Source organism: Lissotriton vulgaris, chromosome 5 (assembly GCF_964263255.1).
Source record: "Lissotriton vulgaris chromosome 5, aLisVul1.2, whole genome shotgun sequence".
NCBI lineage: Eukaryota > Metazoa > Chordata > Amphibia > Caudata > Salamandridae > Lissotriton > Lissotriton vulgaris.
In genome coordinates, this window is record NC_141693.1 from 516,825,123 (window position 1) to 516,844,713 (window position 19,591).

The 19,591-nt window shown below is 46.8% G+C and overlaps 1 protein-coding gene across 1 annotated transcript in view; it reads left to right on the forward strand.

Moving 5' to 3' along the window:
- ANKRD22 (ankyrin repeat domain 22) overlaps positions 1-19,591 on the forward strand; it is a 268,125-nt gene that overhangs the window by 22,750 nt on the left and 225,784 nt on the right. The gene's annotated exons all lie outside the window — the stretch shown is intronic.

The following is a 19,591-nucleotide window of genomic DNA, read 5'->3' on the forward strand; positions in this document are numbered from 1 at the left end:
ATCATATTTTGTTGAACCAATGCATGTTTTGAAAAGAAAAGAAAAGTCATAATGTTTATCAATTGTATTGTAACAGGAGGACAAATAATGCAGAGCTACATAGTATGACATTTTATTCTCAAGAGAAGCTGATGCATGGGGCAAGTTTCTCCTAATTAAGAAGTGACATTCCAATACCAAATATGATTATAACTCTTGAGTACAGTTGATGATCTCATATCCACCATTCAACTGACGTATAGTATGTCCTTTGCATTTATTTTACACAAAGTAACATTTCATTTTCTCACCTGCCACATAAAATGCGCTTTTTTATTCAACAATAATCAGTGAAATAAATATTATGTGTACACACATCAAATTTGGATGTATGATGTTAACCAAATTCTTTAAAAAAAATTGTATTATTACACTAGGAAAAAATTGAAATATTTTATTAGTATTCATTATCTAATTAATGAATAAATTTTCATGCCTGCTTTCGAAGAATCAACATGAGTTTTGAAGCATGGTATCTTCTTAGGTGCTGCATATTATTTGCAGATAATTCTTCGTATGACATTAAGATACCCCGACTGACAACATCAGCTGCCTAATAATTGAAGAAAAAAATATGCTGTTGTGTATCCATGGAAATGAATAATAGACAATTAATAAAGTTATTTATGTAAACTTACAGTGCAGACAAATACACCACAACTCTCACTGTCTGTCTGTTTCCATTGTATTGGGTATTCTATTTTCCACTGTTGAAGATCCCATATGTTCTTGAAAACATTACTGAATTATAAAAAACAACGGAACAATTCTGATAAATATACCACAGTGGTTATACTATTATTGTACAATTATTGATAATAATAATTTTACAGGTGTGCTGGTGATACTTACCAAAGGATGTTCATGTCATTAGCATCAATACTTTTATATTTGGCCAAGGAATCAAAAATGTGTATTATATGTGTTTTGCCATTAAAAATCTGCAAAAAATCAAGTGAAATATTGCTATACATCAAAACGTAATAATAAAAAAACAATACGATGTTTGTCGAATACTCATTCATTTATATATATATTTGCAAAGCCATTATATCAATAAGCGATGATTAAATAAAAAAAAAACTAAAATGTACTAAAAAAAACATCAATGAGTTATTACTTCAATAAAGCATAGATTTTACTAACAAAGTTTAAAATGCACACCCCTGCAGTATAGAGGCTGTCCACTGACATGTGCAAAGGCTGAACAAAGTACATATCTTATTGTACCTATTCAAAAAAGATGTATGTGCTCATAACTTGCACTACAGCACCACTGTTCAAATACCAGATAGAATACTTTCTTTTTACACTCGAACTTTTATTGTGACTCAAATCTTTTTGATGTGTGTCACTTTGTGCACCCACAAATTCACTTTCTCAAAAAAGTGGTGTGCCAATGTGACTGCTTATGATGTTTATCAGTACAGATTTGAAAATCAGTTTACTTCGTAGTCTTACTGCTGCTTTTTCAATAACTCTTTAGATTTGAAATAATTCCAATGTAAATTTAACTTGGCATACCCAGAGAATAAAATGGTTTCCAGTTTCTGGTGAACTTCCGCCAACAACTCGAGGAAAAAAAACTATGCTGTCCCTGTGAATGTCCTACAAAATGAAAATAGAAAACAATGCTAAACAAATAATATTTTACACCCCCTTTACTGACCTAAAAAAGTCATATAGACATTAGGGGGCATATAACACACAGTGTCAAAGGGCACAATTGGCTTTTTGCACCTGCTTTGTTGTGAAGTTCTTCATGTTTCATGGAAACTATTGTAGCAGACCTCGCGGTAGATCAAAAAAAAGTCCATTTGGTGAAATGCTACACCAGTTAACTCACACTATACATGATATTGGATGTACCTCATTTCCTATGGGCATAGGCAAACACAATTTTCCTACCATGATTACTGGACCACCGTACATCCCATCAGACATAAAGGAGAAACATTTTCCGCTACCAATATGCACACATTATTCTAATTAGTCACCCATACATACAAAAAACTTCACTGACTAGTATACACTTACCCCAATGTCCGTATCACATTTCACACCACCAGTAGACAACTCAGCAGAGCCAACCTTTTGAACAACACTGGTACCCACATCTGAAGAACCAAAGTCACTTGCTTCACCTTCTTCGTTCTGGCTCCTAATCTACTTCACATGAGGCCTGCCAACTCCGTATTGTAATTTATATAGAAATACAAATTAAAGCTCTTCACGTAGGCACCAGCCAGCCAGACCCACTTGCTCATATGCCCCAGTATACCATACTGGGTGAAATGTTGGTTTAAAAGTACACTTAACATGACATAAAACAACAGCGCATAGCATGAGTGACCAGACATTTTCCATTATCTTCGATTTCTTTAATTCAAACTGCTCATAAGTTAAAAATGTTTGCGATACATAATCGCCAATATGCTTGCGAGTTTGTTATCAACATAATGCTACTTTCATAAATTATAAAACATATACAAGATTTTTTTGGCAAAGGAATGATGAGCTTTTCTGGATTCATTCCTAAAAGATGATGGACAATGTCAACCTGGAATCTAAGAATAACATGGAAATTTGATTTACATATCTGAACCATTATGAAAAGATACTTACAGATCGTTAGAGATGCCCAACAGGTCAACAATTATATGAAGTTAATCAATTAATGAATCAATCGATAAGGATGTTTCAATCCGGCAAATCACCCGTTAATGTCTCTATACTATGGAGTTGCTAGCTACTTTGCGGATAAAGCTCTCAGAAACACAGAGACAACAGAAGGAGTAAAACAGTGAAAAATAAGAGAACAGCATGAGAAAGCACTCAGAAAAATGGTTCAGTTGAAGGTAAAAGCAATTAAAAAAAGGCAAACGTTGGGGTAATGTAAGATAAAAGCAGTACAAATGATAGAAAGGCATGAAAAAGCACTCGGAACAATGAGGCAGAAGCAGAGTGGTGCAGCAGCATGGGTCTGCTTGCCCCAATCTACATTTAAAAGTATAAATGTTATACCACTTTTTATTCCGGTCGTACAATTATGAGATTTATGTGCAAATTTAGTCAATCCTTATCTCTATTGGCACATATTAGCTAAATAATTGATTGAAACTAGAGTAAAACTTAGTGATTCACATTAAATCCAAAATGCATTTATTTACCTGCTTCCTAGGATACTGTGATTACTGTTCTGCATGTGCATGCAATTATAAATATTACAAAATATTCATCATTAAAACGCATTAAATAATTTATGAAATTTTAAAAACACACTGAATCACTGTAAAACAATAAATTCTTTGTAAATAAGTTCTTCATAATGAAGTGTAAGCATTATTAAAAAATTAAAAAACAAAAGAGGACTTTGTTAATTTGTTATAAAAAACGGCAAGTAGCCTTTAATATTTATTTACCTTTAAGCTTGAGATGTTTTGCTTCACTTTTCCTAATTTTTCAAATTCTCTCCACCAAGAAACGAACTGGAAAGTTTCTATAATGTGATACTAAATATTGATAAAAAATATCATTGTTTGGAAATAATTGATATTTCCTTTTGTTTTATGGTACTCCTCAAATAAATCGCATGCTTGAAATAGACATTGATATATGCACATATGATGGGAGCACAAAAACACACCCAACTGTAAAATTTACAATAGATTATCTTATCTCATGTCATTAATTGAGCTTTCCAACAATATCTTATGAGATATGCTGTTTAGTGTTCATTTAATACATCATTCAATCTCAATCAATGGAGTTATATTTAATTACTAGCATTTATTGTATCTGACTCAAATACATGACATTTAAAGACACTGAACCAATCTCAAAAAAAATTACAATCAAGGGCTAAAGAAATAGAAGTCTAGAAAAATGTATTTCTTGTACAGACAAAAATGCTACTTAATTAGCAATTTCACACTTTTATATGTAACTTCGCATATCAAGTGTTTTTAACGTTACAAACATCTGTGTCTCCAAACTTCAGTATGAGCTACTTATGTTCAATGAAAATCTTACTGAGCTACTAATGTTATTAGTGCTGTAATATTGACCACATCAGACAAGATTTATATTTGTAGGAATGCCAGTCAAGATTGCTAGAAGTGATTACCGCAATGCATCAGCAAAGTTTTTAGCAGTATTTATAAAAACATATTTTAGAATTTTTTCAACCATCCCCATGGGTCATACATAACAGCAAGAATGTAATGACCCTGTAACCAAAATAAGAAGACTACCTACGAATGCATGAGTTATTACTCAAATAATACCTTTTATTATGACATAGGATGTAGATTTTAAAAAGGAAAGTGCAAGATAAAGGGTATAGTGTTGCAAAAATAATTGGTTGTCTTTCAAATTATACTGGAGAGATGAGTGAAATTCACAAAACTTCACTCAAAACATTAGCTTTCCATCATGAATACACAGTTTTTAATACTGGTATATATGTATTGAAGCAACGAAGCGAAAGCTTCAAATTTAGTAGGCTGTATTCCATACTGGAAAGCTAAATTACAAGTAGCTGGAGAGCCACCTCTAGCTCGCGAGCTACTTGTTGGAGAACATTGTCATATCTTTTCATCATATATATATATATATATATATATATATATATATATATATATATATATATATATATATGGCGGGTGGGCTGGCGTCTGCGGGGTCCTGGGGTAATGGATAATATTAACGTTGACGTACATTAGAGAAGTATTACAAGTCACCAAGATGTCCCATAACAATATAGAGCAACAATGCCAAAGGAAAATTTTGTTTACAAAGTTATGGAACTCTGAGGTGACTTTCAAAATATTTATCAAGTATACAAGGGGGTACATTTTCACATAAAAGATATTCTTAAGACAAACGTAAGACAAAATCCTAATATAAAAATATATATTTTTATATTAGGATTTTGTCTTACGTTTGTCTTAAGAATATCTTTTATGTGAAAATGTACCCCCTTGTATACTTGATAAATATTTTGAAAGTCACCTCAGAGTTCCATAACTTTGTAAACAAAATTTTCCTTTGGCATTGTTGCTCTATATTGTTATGGGACATCTTGGTGACTTGTAATACTTCTCTAATGTACGTCAACGTTAATATTATCCATTACCCCAGGACCCCGCAGACGCCAGCCCACCCGCCGGACCTACGACGCCGCCACCGTCAACGCACTCAACACCGGCCGACCCCCGGGATGCTACCGAGCCACCCCGAGACGAACCCACGGACCCTTCAGCTGCCACGCCTGCAAGTTCACCTGCATCCGGACCTGTCCCGCACCAACACCCGCCAAGCCGAACACCAGCAGCAACCACCTGAAGTGCATCCTCCTCAACACCCGCTCCGTCCACAGACACGCCATCGAACTCTGGAACCTCCTCGACACCACAGCCCCTGACGTCGCCTTCCTCACGGAAACCTGGTTGAACGACTCCTCAGCGCCCGACATCGCGATCGCCATCCCGGAGGGCTACAAGATCACCCGAAGGGACCGCATCAACAACACAGGAGGAGGCATCGCCATCATCTACAGCGACACCATCCGCATCACGACCAACACCGACAACACCCTGACAACCGCCGAACACCTGCAATTCCAAATCCACACGGACCCCAAAACCGCCCTCAGAGGCACCCTGATCTACCAACCCCCGGGACCACGCACTCAATTCAGCGAGGACATCGCCGACTTTATCAGCCCGCATGCCCTCCCCTCCGCTGACTACATCCTCCTGGTAGATATCAACTTCCACCTGGAGAACAACAACGACCGCAACACCATCACCCTGCTCGACAACCTCGCCAACCTCGGTCTCAAGCAGCTGGTGTCCACCCCCACCCACCTCGCCGAACACACACTCGACGCCGTCTTCTCATCCAGCAAAGACATCGCCTTCAGCCACGCCACCGGACTCCACTGGACGGACCACAGCTGCGTCCACTTCAGCTTCAGAAGGACCACAATCCACCACCACCAGCAACAGGTTGCACGAAGAAGCTGGAACAAGATCACAGCCGACCAGCTCGCCGCTTCCCTGAGCCAGCACCCCCCGCCAGCTCAGCGAACCCCAGCCAGGCCGCTGACAACCTCACGAAGTGGATCAGCAACTGCGCGGACGAACTCGCCCCACTGAGGACCCCGCCCAGCAGACCCGGCAGCAAGAACGCACCATGGTTCACCGACGAACTCAAGAGCTCCAAGAAGAACTGCCGAGCCCTCGAGAAAGCCTGGAGAAGGGAACCAACACCGGACAACATGACCACCCTCAAGCTTGCCACCCGGAAGCACCACCAACTGATCCGCGCCACCAAGAAAACTGCATTCAAGGACCGGCTGGACAACAACGCACACAACTACAAGGAACTCTTCAACATTGTGAAAGAGCTCTCCAACCCCAACGCCGGAAACAACAACATCACCCCATCGCAAGATCTCTGCAACTCCATCACCTCCTACTTCCACAACAAGATCGCGAACATACACAACAACTTCAGCACTCAACCGACGCACGCCACGATCGAACCACCGCCCCCCACCACCACCCTCCGCGCCTGGACTCCGATCAGCACCGAAGACACCGTCCGCATGATGAACTCCATCCACTCCGGATCTCCAACCGACCCCTGCCCTCACCACGTCTTCAACAAAGCCGACGCTGTCATTGCACCCTACCTGCGGGACATCATCAACACATCCTTCGACACCGCCACCTTCCCGGAGAGCTGGAAACACGCCGAACTCAGCGCCCTACTCAATAAACCTACAGCGGACCCCACCGAACTCAAGAATTACCGGCCCATCTCGCTCCTCCCGTTTCCAGCCAAATTCATAGAAAAAAAACGTCAACAAACAGCTGTCCGCCTTCCTCGAGACGAATGGATCCCTCGACCCCTCACAGTCTGGCTTCCGAGCCAACCACAGCACCGAGACCGCCCTCATCGCTGCCACCGATGACATCCGAGCCCTGATGGACCACGGAGAAACAGCGGCCCTCATCCTCCTAGACCTCTCCGCGGCATTCGATACTGTCTGCCACCGCACCCTAGTGCAGCGCCTCAGCAACGTCGGAATCCAGGAGAAGGCACTGGAATGGATCATCTCCTTCCTCGACGGAAGAACGCAGAGAGTCCGTCTACTACCGTACAAGTCAGAGGCCACCAAAGTCATCTGCGGCGTCCCTCAAGGATCCTTGCTGAGCCCCACCCTCTTCAACGTCTACATGAGCCCCCTCGCGGCCATCGCACGCCAACACAACCTCAACATCGTCTCCTACGCTGACGACACCCAGCTGATCCTCTCCCTGACCAACGACCCCGCCGCCGCCAGAGCCAACCTTCACGAAGGGATGAACGACGTAGCCGAGTGGATGACGACCAGCCGCCTGAAACTGAACTCAGAAAAGACGGAAGTCCTCATCCTGGGCTCCTCGCCCTCCGCCTGGGACGACTCCTGGTGGCCCCCCGCCCTGGGCACCGCACCCAAACCGACAGACCACGCACGCAACCTGGGCTTCATCCTGGACTCCTCCTTCTCCATGACCAGACAAGTCAACGCCGTCTCCGCGTCCTGCTTTAACATCCTGCGCATGCTACGTAAGATCTTCTGGTGGATCCCCACCGAGACCAGGAAGACGGTCACCCAGGCCCTCGTCACCAGCCGTCTAGACTACGGCAACGCCCTCTACGCTGGAACCACCGCCAAGCTTCAGAAGAGACTCCAGCGGATCCAGAACGCCTCAGCCAGACTCATCCTCGACATTCCCCGACGCAGCCACATCTCCGGACATCTGAGAGACCTGCACTGGCTCCCCGTCAACAAGAGAATCACATTCCATCTCCTCACCCACGCACACAAAGCCCTACACGACCAAGGCCCGAGCTACCTCAACAACCACCTCAACTTCTACGCTCCCAAACGCCACCTCCGATCGACCAACCACGCCCTCGCCGCCGTCCCCCGCATCCGAAGAGCGACAACAGGAGGAAGGTCCTTCTCAAACCTGGCCGGCAAGACCTGGAACTACCTCCCTCCAGACCTGTGCATGACCCAAGACCACCTCTCCTTCAGGAAGAAGCTCAAGACCTAGTTGTTCGAGCAGTAGCAGCACCCTCCCCCACCCCCCAAGCGCCCTGAGACCCTCCAGGGTAAGTAGTGCGCTCTACAAATGTCTTGATTGATTGATTATATGTTCATTTGTTATTTTCGAAGTTTGCCATTACTATAGTGAAAAAAAATTGATGGTATGCACTTACATCTCTTTGCTCTGAAACTATTTGATAAATCCGTGCATTAAGAATCTAGGATGTAAAGATATTTCCATTAACATAATAGAATTTAAACTAATAAAGTTTCATTTTATCCATCATTAGCACAGTGTTTTGTACAATAGTTAAAAAAAGAATTCTTACATCATCAGTGAGCCAGTTTTCTGTTCCATCTTGTGTCTTCTGGCTGCGGTTCGTTGTAATGTTAATTGGACAAAGGCTCCTTAAACCCTTTAAATTTATTGGGTTGTTTCCTACAAGGGCTAATGTTTCTTCTTCATCCCCATCATCATTTAAAAGTGTCTTCAAAAATTCCTTTTGCAGAATAAATTGTTATAGTTAAATATTACATTTCAGGTAGGTTTTCAAAATGGTATTGCTAATGATAGTTATACCATCACATTTTTATTTAATTGTGTATTCAAGACATGATTTATTCGAATAAATATATGTTAAAATATACAGATACATAATCATATAAATGTTAATATACATGCAAACATACATGTATGAGTGAGTGTGTGTGTGTATACCAATATGGAAATATCTACCTGTTGATATCATGTTTTGAAATGCACATTTGGCGTTCGAAACACGTCATGGAGACATAACAGCAAAATAAATGCACTTTACAACTTGAAGTCTGTTCCATAATATTTTGGGATGATAAACACCGGATAATATATATAAATATTGTATATATATATATATATATATATATATATATATACCATAAACTTCCAAGTTAGACGCGCACTCAGAGGTAAAGTGTACACAGTGTCGCTTTATTTGCTGTTACGCGTTTCGGAAGCCAAAACTCCCTTGCTCACACAGCAAGCCATTAGCTTTCCACCAGTTACATACACACAGCGTTTAGAAACAGTCACTGCACAATCAGCCACTGTGGCGAATGAAATGTGAGATAAGAAGTAATGATGAAATGTACTTAATCACTTTTATGAATAAGTGGTTGTGTAAAAAGAGACACTGTGTGTACAAGAACATTGCAAAACAAGTACACTCAAAGATGTCAGCCAAAATTAAATGTGTACAGTCCTGTTTCTATGGCTATCACGCTGTGTGTTTGTTTTACTTTTCACCACGCACATTTTGCAAGAATTTTCTTAAAAGTTTGCATTAGGAAAATTGGTTAGAAAAATAGAATGTGTGTGATAAACTTGTCGAAGTCCACTATACGCACACTTAACACAACTTTTATATCTTGTAACAACATCTAAATACAATCCCAAGAATGAGAAGGAAGGAATGGGTGGGGAAGTTGCTGTGCTGAATTGAAGTGTTTAAACTTTTAATCCGGGCATTTTTTGTGTCTATTCCTAGCGCGCCTTCTCTTCCTCTTCTAGCCCTGGGCCTGTATATCACACAGACAGCTCATGCCCGAATCCCGCCGCAGAGCCGTACCTGAGCCTCACAGCGCCGGAGCCGCCACTGTGCGTGCAGCATCGGCCCGGCCCTGAGAGCCACAGCAGGTGCTTCACCTTCAGACTCGGATGTGAGCCGCGCAGTCAGCATCGGATGCGGGCTGCGCAGAGCTACCTACACTTGACTTGAGCTCCGTAGCACTAGACTTGGACCATGGCGGTGACCGGGGACATCATTCTTTTTCTGCCTCCCTGTTTTTAGTTAATAATAAATAAATGGGGTCCTCTTTTTCTCTCCTTACATCCTTCAGTTCTCTGGGCCTCAGAGTCCTTCCGTTCCAGGGGTCCCGTCGCGGCTGGCAAGAGGGGGTGGGGGGGTTGGGGGGTGGGGCGGCGCAAGGGGGGAGCGACACAGTAATGTCAATAAAATTAAAAATAAACTTAACTTAATACCTCACTCCCACTGCGTCCTTTGGATCACGTGCCACCACTCCTGCTGCTCCTGGCTGGGCCTGCCTTAACCTAGGCAGCCTCCCTCCCCCTCTCCTAAGCCACACTCCTTGGATGTGGGGGCGTGGGGCCCCTCAATAAATTCATCCCCTGTCTGATCTGGGCTGCACGAGGTGGGCCCCAGTCCTGGGTTAGCAGTGGCATCTGTTACGCCAGAGCCCGGGCGTGCGCATGGGCACCAACTATTTCAATAATTAAGAGGCCGGCTGGCAGTGCGTGCGCACAGCACCATTCCATTAAAGAAGAGGCCATGGCATGCGCGCAACGAAGACGCTTGTTTGCTAGCTTTGCTGAGTGAGGGGGCCCCGCGGGCCCCTGAAGCCCAGGGCCCCCCGCACTGCGGGGGCTGCGTGGGCCTGTGTAACACCCCTGGGAGAAAGGTGTCAGAACACCGGGACATACGTCAAAAAACTGGGCCTGTACGGTCAAATACAGGAGCGCCTATTGCGTTGATTTCCGATTTTATTGATTTAAAGAATTGCTTTGTCCTTCACGTATAATTTTCTTTTCCCCTGGATTTTCGGGTGTTTGCTGTCAGTAAAGCAATTGAAGCCAAGTGAAGTGGGTTCTGCACTCAGGGGAGCCGGGGGTCAGGCATGCCTGGCATGAACAACAACCCTCTCAGACAACTGCCCCTTTCAAAAGCACTTGTTTGAGAGGTAACTGACATTGCCTGCCCCAGATGAGCACGTCAGTCATCTACCAACCCAGGGTTAGTCCTTTAGTCTTCTGGAAGCACCCCCGTATTTAAGCGGTTCAGTGTCACAGCCCTTACATGCCAGATACTGGTCTTCAGGGCGCTATTCTTGCTGTCATGGCCATTGATTGCACATACTCTTTCGGGCATGCATTTAGTCTGAAAACAGCACCGGGAGCCAGGGATTGCGTGTTTCCGCAAGTGCCTGGGACCAGCCTTGCGTCTGCACGAACGACGACTTCTTCTATTGTACAGCGCTCTGACACCTTCGGGTAAAGTCTGCGCTGCATAAAAATGCATTAAATAAAAATTAAATAAAATGAACCTGAACCTGCGTGTCTGTAACATACACTAGTAAACTAAGTGCCACCACCCCCACCTACCAAGTGGGGGTGTGCACTCTGCACTGCACACAAAGGCCCACAGAGGCTTAAACTCAGGAGTTTAAGTGGGCCGGGTCTCAAGGGGTCTGAGCACCGGCAGCTTTTTTCAGGGGACCTCGAAACGGGTCTCTATCGGGCTCTGTTTTGAGCCCTGGTACAGGCGGTCCGTTTTTTCCGGACTGCAGTGACAGCAGTTTGCTGTCACTGCAGTCTGGAAAAAAGTGCAGGGCGCAAAACAGCCTGATAAAGACCCTTTTGGAGACAGTAAGCACGTGGTTATGCACTTCCCACACTGCTCACTTCTCACTACTCACTAGTGGAGAAGTGACGGCATGACATCATGTCAGGTGAGCGTTGTGGGGGAAGGGAAATCCTTTAACCACTTCGATGCTGATGACGAGCTGAGCTCGTCATGTAACGCGGTTTTTAGAAAACAGCCGCACAGCGCAAAAATAACCGCAGCAGCGATGCGGTTAAAGAGTCATTTTCTTTCTGGATTTCCCTTCTCTTTCTGAAACGCAAGAGCAGCAACATTGTGGTAGGGTCAACAATGCTTTAATTGGAAACTTTTTCAAAATTATATGTAACAAGCCATAGTTACAGCTTATTTATCCTATGCAACTAATAACCATTGACAAAGCCAATAGTCCTGACTTATTGTAGGTATGATGTTACTTGTTGTATCACATATCTGGATGCAATGACAGGAACCGCAAAATACAAGTCGGGTATCACATTATGCTAAGCACAGATTTTTAGAGTAAGTGTTTTAAAGCCACGCCCCTAAGTACACTGACCACGCCCCTTTGAGAGACCCCCCAGTTTTTTCATCCTACTTAAAGCCCTGCTTAAACTGTCTGCTGCCGGAGTCCCAGTGCCACAAACGAAACAAAAAGCCCAGTAGCCAACCAAAAACAACGTACGCCACCAGGGCAAGGCCTCGCCGCCTCGGGCTCTATGGATCGAATCAAAGTCACCCCCTACCGGCAGTGGCCCATCCCCCAGGTGTCGCGCAGTCAGTAGAGTACTACTAAAGTTAAGTGTAACACACAAGTACATAATTAACGCAGGCTGCAGCGACAAAATTAAAAACACAACAGCCCCTATAAATATAATTAGGAGGTTGTTGTGGGTGGTGGCGGGATCCCTTTCACTTACCAGTGTGTTGTAGTTACCGTGACCTGCCCTGACCTCGACGTTCACTTCTCAAGGCTCCTCGTCAGGCTCCTCGTCTCGACTCAATACCAGGAGGACTGCAGTCAGGGCTCGAGTCAGGGTACCACGCGGGTGGACGGCGTCTCACCACTTATATTACTGTGTTTTTACCGGGTGGACGCCGTCCCCCCTGCCCAAAAGATGGAACGGGTGCCTGAGTCTGCACCTGCTCGTGAATGAGAGCCTTCTAAATGCACCCAAGCCTCAGACTAATCTCCCCTTCCACCTCACGCCCTCCCCTTGCCAGCATTTCTCAGAGCACAAACGAGGCACCAAGGCTTCAAGGAGCTGCGCCGTCAACACGCCGAGCATGTCACTTCCAGGGACACCGACAGATGCCCGTAGTGCCGTCTGTAATAACCGTGTAATCTGAGGAATGGGTCTTGTGTATAGTGTGTTCTTGTGTTTTGAGTGACTGCCACTTACTGCAGTATTATACTTCTACATGTATCTTGTGTGTATTCACGCATTTCAGACGGAGAAAGTAAATTTCGTGGCGTCACTTCCTGTTGTGACGTCACTTCCGGTGACACCACCTAACTTGGTGCGTACCCCCACTTCTTTTTTTAGGACTTGTGCCCTGACTGCAGTACACAGCATGGCAATAGCAATGATAGCACGCACAAGCCAGCCACGACGAAGCAAGCCAAAAGTAAAACTGGGAAATACTGGAATTTGGTGGTCTTTGGACTCCTCCCCCAGACCCCAGCAAATCAATCACATGCAAAACAACAAACTGTTGCTAGGTCTGGTGGAAGAGGCAATGACCACTGCCACACCCCCACAAAATCAAAGCCGCCCGGACTGTCCCGCCCTCAGCCATTGAAACTAATGGAGGGCCTCCAACTCCTCCCTGGGCCAAAGGAATAACGCCCAAATATAAATGCTATTCTGGCAGTGAGACACAGGCTGCACGCTCCAGTGTGTCGTCACTGCCCTGCTTTATGGCTCCAGGTCGAAGAAATCTTCGCCCAGCCAAAAGCATGTGCAGAACAAAGGCAATCCTCCACCACCCCCTTAAAAAAAGAACATTTGAACATGTTTGTTTATCGAGCACAAGCAGCCAGCAAAATGCATTGCTAACTGCTCAGTGTTCCATCATGCATTTTGTTAGTCCCCCACAGTCCCCCACAGGGTGGGAGGGCGACGCCCACCTTGCCCGTGTACACCAGCCGCCCCTGGGTTTGACATGGTAGGGTTGTAACTTACGCCATTAAGGCAAGTTATATGCAGAGTTACTTTGCATGGATTTCTGTTGCTGGATCTAAGATCCAATACGGCTGTGTGTTTCATGGCATTGTAGGGTTTGAGACACATCGATGGCCGATCCAAGTCAAGTTAAGTCAAGTTAAAATTTGTATTGCGCTCTCCTGACCCAGAGGGTCTCAAGGCGCTTGAGGAGGGGGTGTTCGCTACTTATCAAACAGCCAAGTTTTGAGTTGTTTTCTGAAGGAGAGTTGTTTCTGTGTGAGGCGGAGGTGGGTGGGGAGAGAATTCCAGGTTTTGGCCGCTAAGTAGGAGAAAGATCCTTCCTCCCATGGTAGTTCTTCAGAAGCGTGGAATCGCGGCGAGTGCTTGATTGGAAGATCGGAGTTGGTGGGTGGGGGTGTAGAAGGTCAGGCGCGAGTTGAGGTATTTAGGTCCTAGGTCGTAGATAGCCTTGTGTGCGTGGCTGAGGAGACGGAACGTTATTCTCTTGTTTACGGGGAGCCAGTGGAGGTCTCTCAGGTGACCGGATATGTGCTTGTGGCGGGGTATGTTTAGGATGAGTCGGGCGGAGGCGTTCTGAATGCGTTGGAATTCTTTACTGTAATTTGGCTGTGGTTCCGGCGTAGAGGGTGTTTCCGTAGTCCAGTCGGCTTGTGACAAGTGCTTGGGTGACTGTCTTTCTTGTTTCGGTGGGGATCCAAAGGAAGATGTTTTTGAGCATACGTAATATGTTAAAGCATGATGATGAGACGGCATTGACTTGTCTGGTCATCGAGAGGGAGGAGTCTAGAATGAATCCCAGGTCGCGAGCATGGTCCGTTGCTTTGGGTGCGCTGCCCAGTGTCGGTGGCCACCATGAGTTGTCCCATGCGGAGGGGGATGATCCTAGGATGAGTACTTCCGTCTTGTCAGAATTCAGTTTCAATCGGTTGTTCTTCATCCATTTGGCTACGTCTTTAATCCCTTCGTGTAGGTTGGTTTTGGCGACGTTTGGGTCTTTGGTGAGGGAGAGGATCAGCTGTGTGTCGTCAGCGTAGGAGATGATGTTGAGGTTGTGTTGGCGTGCGATGGATGTGAGGGGGCTCATGTAGACGTTGGAGAGGGTGGGGCTGAGCGATGATCCTTGTGGTACGCCGCAGATGACTTCGGTGGCCTCTGACCTGAAAGGGGGAGGCGGACTCTTTGGGTTCTTCCGGCGAGGAAAGAGATGATCCAATCCAATGCTTTTCCTTGTATCGCGGCGTTACTGAGGCGTTGTACTAGGGTGCTATGACAGACCGTGTCAAACGTTGCAGAGAGGTCCAGGAGGATGAGGGCAGCTGTTTCCCCGTTGTCGAGTAGTGTTCTGATGTCGTCTGTGGCTGCGAAGAGGGCGGTCTCGGTGCTGTGTTTGGCTCGGAAGCCAGACTGAGAGGGGTCGAGGGAGCCGTTGGACTCGAGGAAGGCGGCGAGCTGACTGTTGACGGTCTTCTCTATGAATTTGGCAGGGAAAGAGAGGAGCGAGATGGTGCGGTAGTTCTTAAGTTCAGTGGGGTCTGCTGTAGGTTTCTTTAGTAGGGCACTGAGTTCGGCATGTTTCCAGCTTTCCTGGAAGGTGGCGGTGTTGAGGGAGCAGTTGATGATATCCCCGAGATGGGGTGCTATGATGGAGTCAGCCTTGTTGAAGATGTGTTATGTTATGTTAAAATGGGACTTTTATAGCGCAACTGCTACTCCAAAGGAGTGTCCCGGCGCTTTGAGCTCCAGACCAGAGAAAAGAGCTAGAAAACATAACAATAACAAAGCAGGGGCCTAGAAGAGGGGACAGATTATCCAGCGAACAACCAGGTTTTCAAGTCTTTCCTGAAGACAAGCAGGTTTGCGGTGTTTCGCAGGGACACCGGTAGAGAATTCCATAGCTGAGGAGCAAGGAAACTAAAGGACCGGCCGCCTAGCCGAGCCCTTTTGATGCGTGGCACCCGAGCCAAAGCCAAGGCTTCTGACCTGAGGGATCGTGCAGGTCGATAGAAGTCCAGCCTCCTCTGAAGATACTTGGCACCATTGCCATGCAAGGCCTTATGGGCAAGAGTCATGGCCTTGAACAGTATCCTCTTCCGCACCGGAAGCCAGTGAAGGGATACAAGGAGATTAGAGGCACTAGTGCGGCGGTGAAGGCCAAAAATAGCGCGCGCAGCAGCGTTCTGGGTGACCTGCAGACGCTGGAAGAGATATTCAGGCAAGCCCAGATATAGGACATTGGCATAGTCCAATCTGGACCCTATGAGGGCCTGAACAGTGATCCTCCGATGTTGCTCCGAGAGAAGGGGAAAGAACTTGCGCAGCATTCTAAGAATCCCAAAACATGTTCCCGTAAGAGTGGAAACCTGGGATTTGAGCGAGAGCTCGTTGTCAATTTTAACTCCCAGGTTCTTCGCCCACTTACAAGACTGAGTGGGAGGGAACATGTCAGCAGGCCACCATCCCTGCCAATCTGGTTCTGATGGGCATCCGAAGAATAGTATTTCAGATTTGTCCGAGTTGCACTTAAGGCTGTTGTGTGAAAACCAGCTAAAAACAGCCCCAAGGCACTCACGGATCCTTTCTCCATCGAACTCTTCGCTCTTACGACAGGTGAAAAGGAGCTGGGTGTCGTCAGCATAAGAGACGATCCGGGCCCCATAGGACTCCGCCAATGTCGCCAGAGGGGTCATAAGGATGTTAAATAGAGTGGGGCTCAAAATAGAGCCCTGAGGCACTCCGACTCCCAATGGCGGCATCTCGGCGGATCCGGGTGGGACCCAGACCGTCTGGCGGCGGTTTGCCAGAAAGGAACAAAACCAATTGAGCACCGTCCCCCCTAGCCCAATGTCACGAAGCCTAGTGAGGAGATCCTCATGGGGGACGGTGTCAAACGCCGCCGACAGGTCTAGCATGACTAACATCACCCTGCCTCCCGTGTCCAGCACCTCTTTAACGATCTCCGAGACTTCCAATAGCGCCGTCTCGGTGCTTAAGTTGGAGCGAAAGCCCGATTGGGATTCATGAAGTAAATCATTAGACTCCAGGAAGTTGGAAAGCACGCTGTGCACGTGTTTCTCCAGGATCTTAGTCAGTGCTGGAAGGAGCGAGATTGGCCTATAATTAGAAGGTGCCTCTGGGTCAAGATAGGGCTTCTTAATCAGGGGGATGACCGCGGCTTGCTTCCAGGCCTGGGGCAGAAAGCCCTGGCTCAGGGATAAATTGAGGATAGGATTGGCTATGGGGTTGATGGCGTCTGCCATTTTTGCTAGAAATTTTGCTGGGCACGGATCTAACGGTGAGCCCGATTTAAGGTTCCTCATCAAGGCTAAAGATGTGGCAACCGAAAGGGGAGGAAAGTCAAGCAGAGCTGGGCCTGAGGGAGACAGAGAAGCTGTCTCAATCGGCACCACAGACACATCATCTGGGGCTCTCAACGGGAAAGAAACCTGGATTTGCCTAATTTTGGTGGTAAAGAAGTTGGCAATAGTGTTAGCCCAGGTCTCCACTGGAGCACCCTGAGTAAAGATGGACCGGGGGCTAGTGAATTCACGCACAATTGAAAAAATCTCCTTACAGGAGTTAGCTGCGTCGTCAATCCTTTTGGCGAAATAACATTTCTTGCTCTGAAGGACTAGATCATGGTATGACTTCATCATGATTCTATAACGTTGTTTAGCCTCAGGCTCATACTGGGCTCTCCAAGCCCGCTCAGCAACTTTACATTGCCTACGGGCGTGGGCTAGTTCCTCCGTAAACCAGGGGGCAGAGACCCGTCGAGCAGCGGACCTGGGAGGCTGTAAAGGAGCGAGCTCATTTAGTCTGGCAAGAAGCCAGGATTGCAGGCTCTCCAGATCTTTCTCCAGGTCACCAGTACAAGACACAGGGTGATCAACCAGAGCATGCGTGAGCATATCTGGGGTCACCCGATGAAGTGCCCTATAACTGCTGCCCTGCTGTCTCGTGGCGCTGGCCGGAGAAGCCATAGTAGATGGTATTTCAAAATGGGCAAGAAAATGATCAGACCAAACGACTGGCAGGGTGGGGGCATGGGTCGGTTGGTGATCCGGAGTGTATGGAGTTCATCAAGCGGATGGTGTCTTCGGTGCTGATTGGGTTCCAGGTGCAAAGGGTGGTGGTGGGGGGCTTCAGTTCGGTAGTAAGGGGGGTGGACTGGTGGCCGAAGATGTTATGTATGTCAGCGATTTTGCTGTGGAAGAATGATGCTTGTGAGTCGCAGAGGTCTTGAGAGGGAGTGATGTCGCTGGAGACGGCGCTGGGATTGGTAAACTATTTGACGATGCTGAAGAGTTCCTTGCTGTTGTGGGCGTTGTTGTGGATTCGATCCTGGAATGCTGATTTATTGGAGGATCGGATCAGCTGGTGGTCTTTGCGGGTGGCGTCCTTGAGGGCGGTCATGTTGTCTGTGGTTGGGTTTTTTCGCCACGTTTTCTCGAGGGTGCGGCAGTTCTTTTTGGAGTTCTTGAGGTCGTCATTGAACAAGGAGGCTTTTTTGCTACCTTTGTTGTTGTGATGGTTTTTCAGGGGTGCTAATTCGTCAGCGCAGTGGGTGATCCATTGTGCGAGATTGACGGCTGCTTGATTTGGGTCCGATGATTTGGCGGGAGGGTTTTGGTTTAGCGATGTGGTGAGTTGGTCGGTGGTAATTATGTTCCAGTTTCTGCGGGGGACTTGTTGTGGGTGGTGGTGGGTCGTGGTCTTTCTAAAGTTGAAGTGGACGCAGCTGTGGTCTGTCCAGTGGAGTCCTGTGGCGTGGTTGAAGGAAACATGCTTGCTGGAGGAGACGATTGGGTCCAGCGTGTGTCCAGCGTGGTTGTGGGGGTGTTTACCAGTTGTTTGAGTCCGAGATTAGCGAGGTTGTCCAGAAGGGTGGTGGTGTTGCTGTCGTTGTTCTTCTACAGGTGGAAGTTGAGGTCCCCTAGGAGAATGTAGTCCTCGGAGGGGAGGGCGTGTGGGCTGATAAAGTCGGTGATGTCTTCGCTGAATTGTGTGCGGGGTCCTGGTGGTCTGTAGATGAGGGTGCCTCTAAGTGTGGTCTTGGGGTCGGTGTGTATCTGGAAGTGAAGGTGTTCGGCAGCTGTGAGGGTGTCGCCGGAGCTGGTCGTAATGCGGATGGAGTTCTTTTGAACGATGGCGATACCTCCTCCTGTTTGGTTGATGCGGTCCTTTCGGATGATCTTGTATCCGTCAGGGATGGCTACGGAGATGTTGGGCGCTGATGAGGCGTTCATCCAGGTTTCTGTAAGAAAGGCAACGTCCGGTGATGTGGTGTTGAGTAGGTTCCATAGTTCAATGGCGTGTTTGGGGACCGGGCGCGTGTTGAGCAGGATCCACTTTAGGTGGTTGTTGTTTGGGCTCTGTTTGGCGGTAGTGGTTGCAGTGTGGGTCCTGATGCAGCAGAACTTGCAGGATTGGCAGGTGAAGGGTCCATGGGTGCGTCCTGGGGCGGCTCGGTGGCAGTCGGGTAGTCGGCCGGTGTTAAGTGCAGAGAGGGTTGCGACATCGTACATTAGGCGGGTGGAGTGGTTTTTGCGTGGGCCAGGGGGTCTTCCGCTAGGCGCGGTCAAGGCGCGGATGGACGTAGACGGGCTTACCTTTGGCGCGCCTTTGGCGCGCTTAGGGCGCGCCCGCTGCGCGTAAATGCATCTGTCATAAGTAGATAGTGGCGAGGGCGTAGCGTGGGAGGAGCAGCTGGGAGGCGGGAGCGGGGTGGCGACTGGGGAGGAGATTGTACGGCGATGCTGTATATAATAAGACAGGTGCTAATTTCGAGCTACATGCAATGGCAGCGGGGCCAGAGCCTTCAACGACTCCAGGATACTGACACAGTCTAAAGAGATATTTTT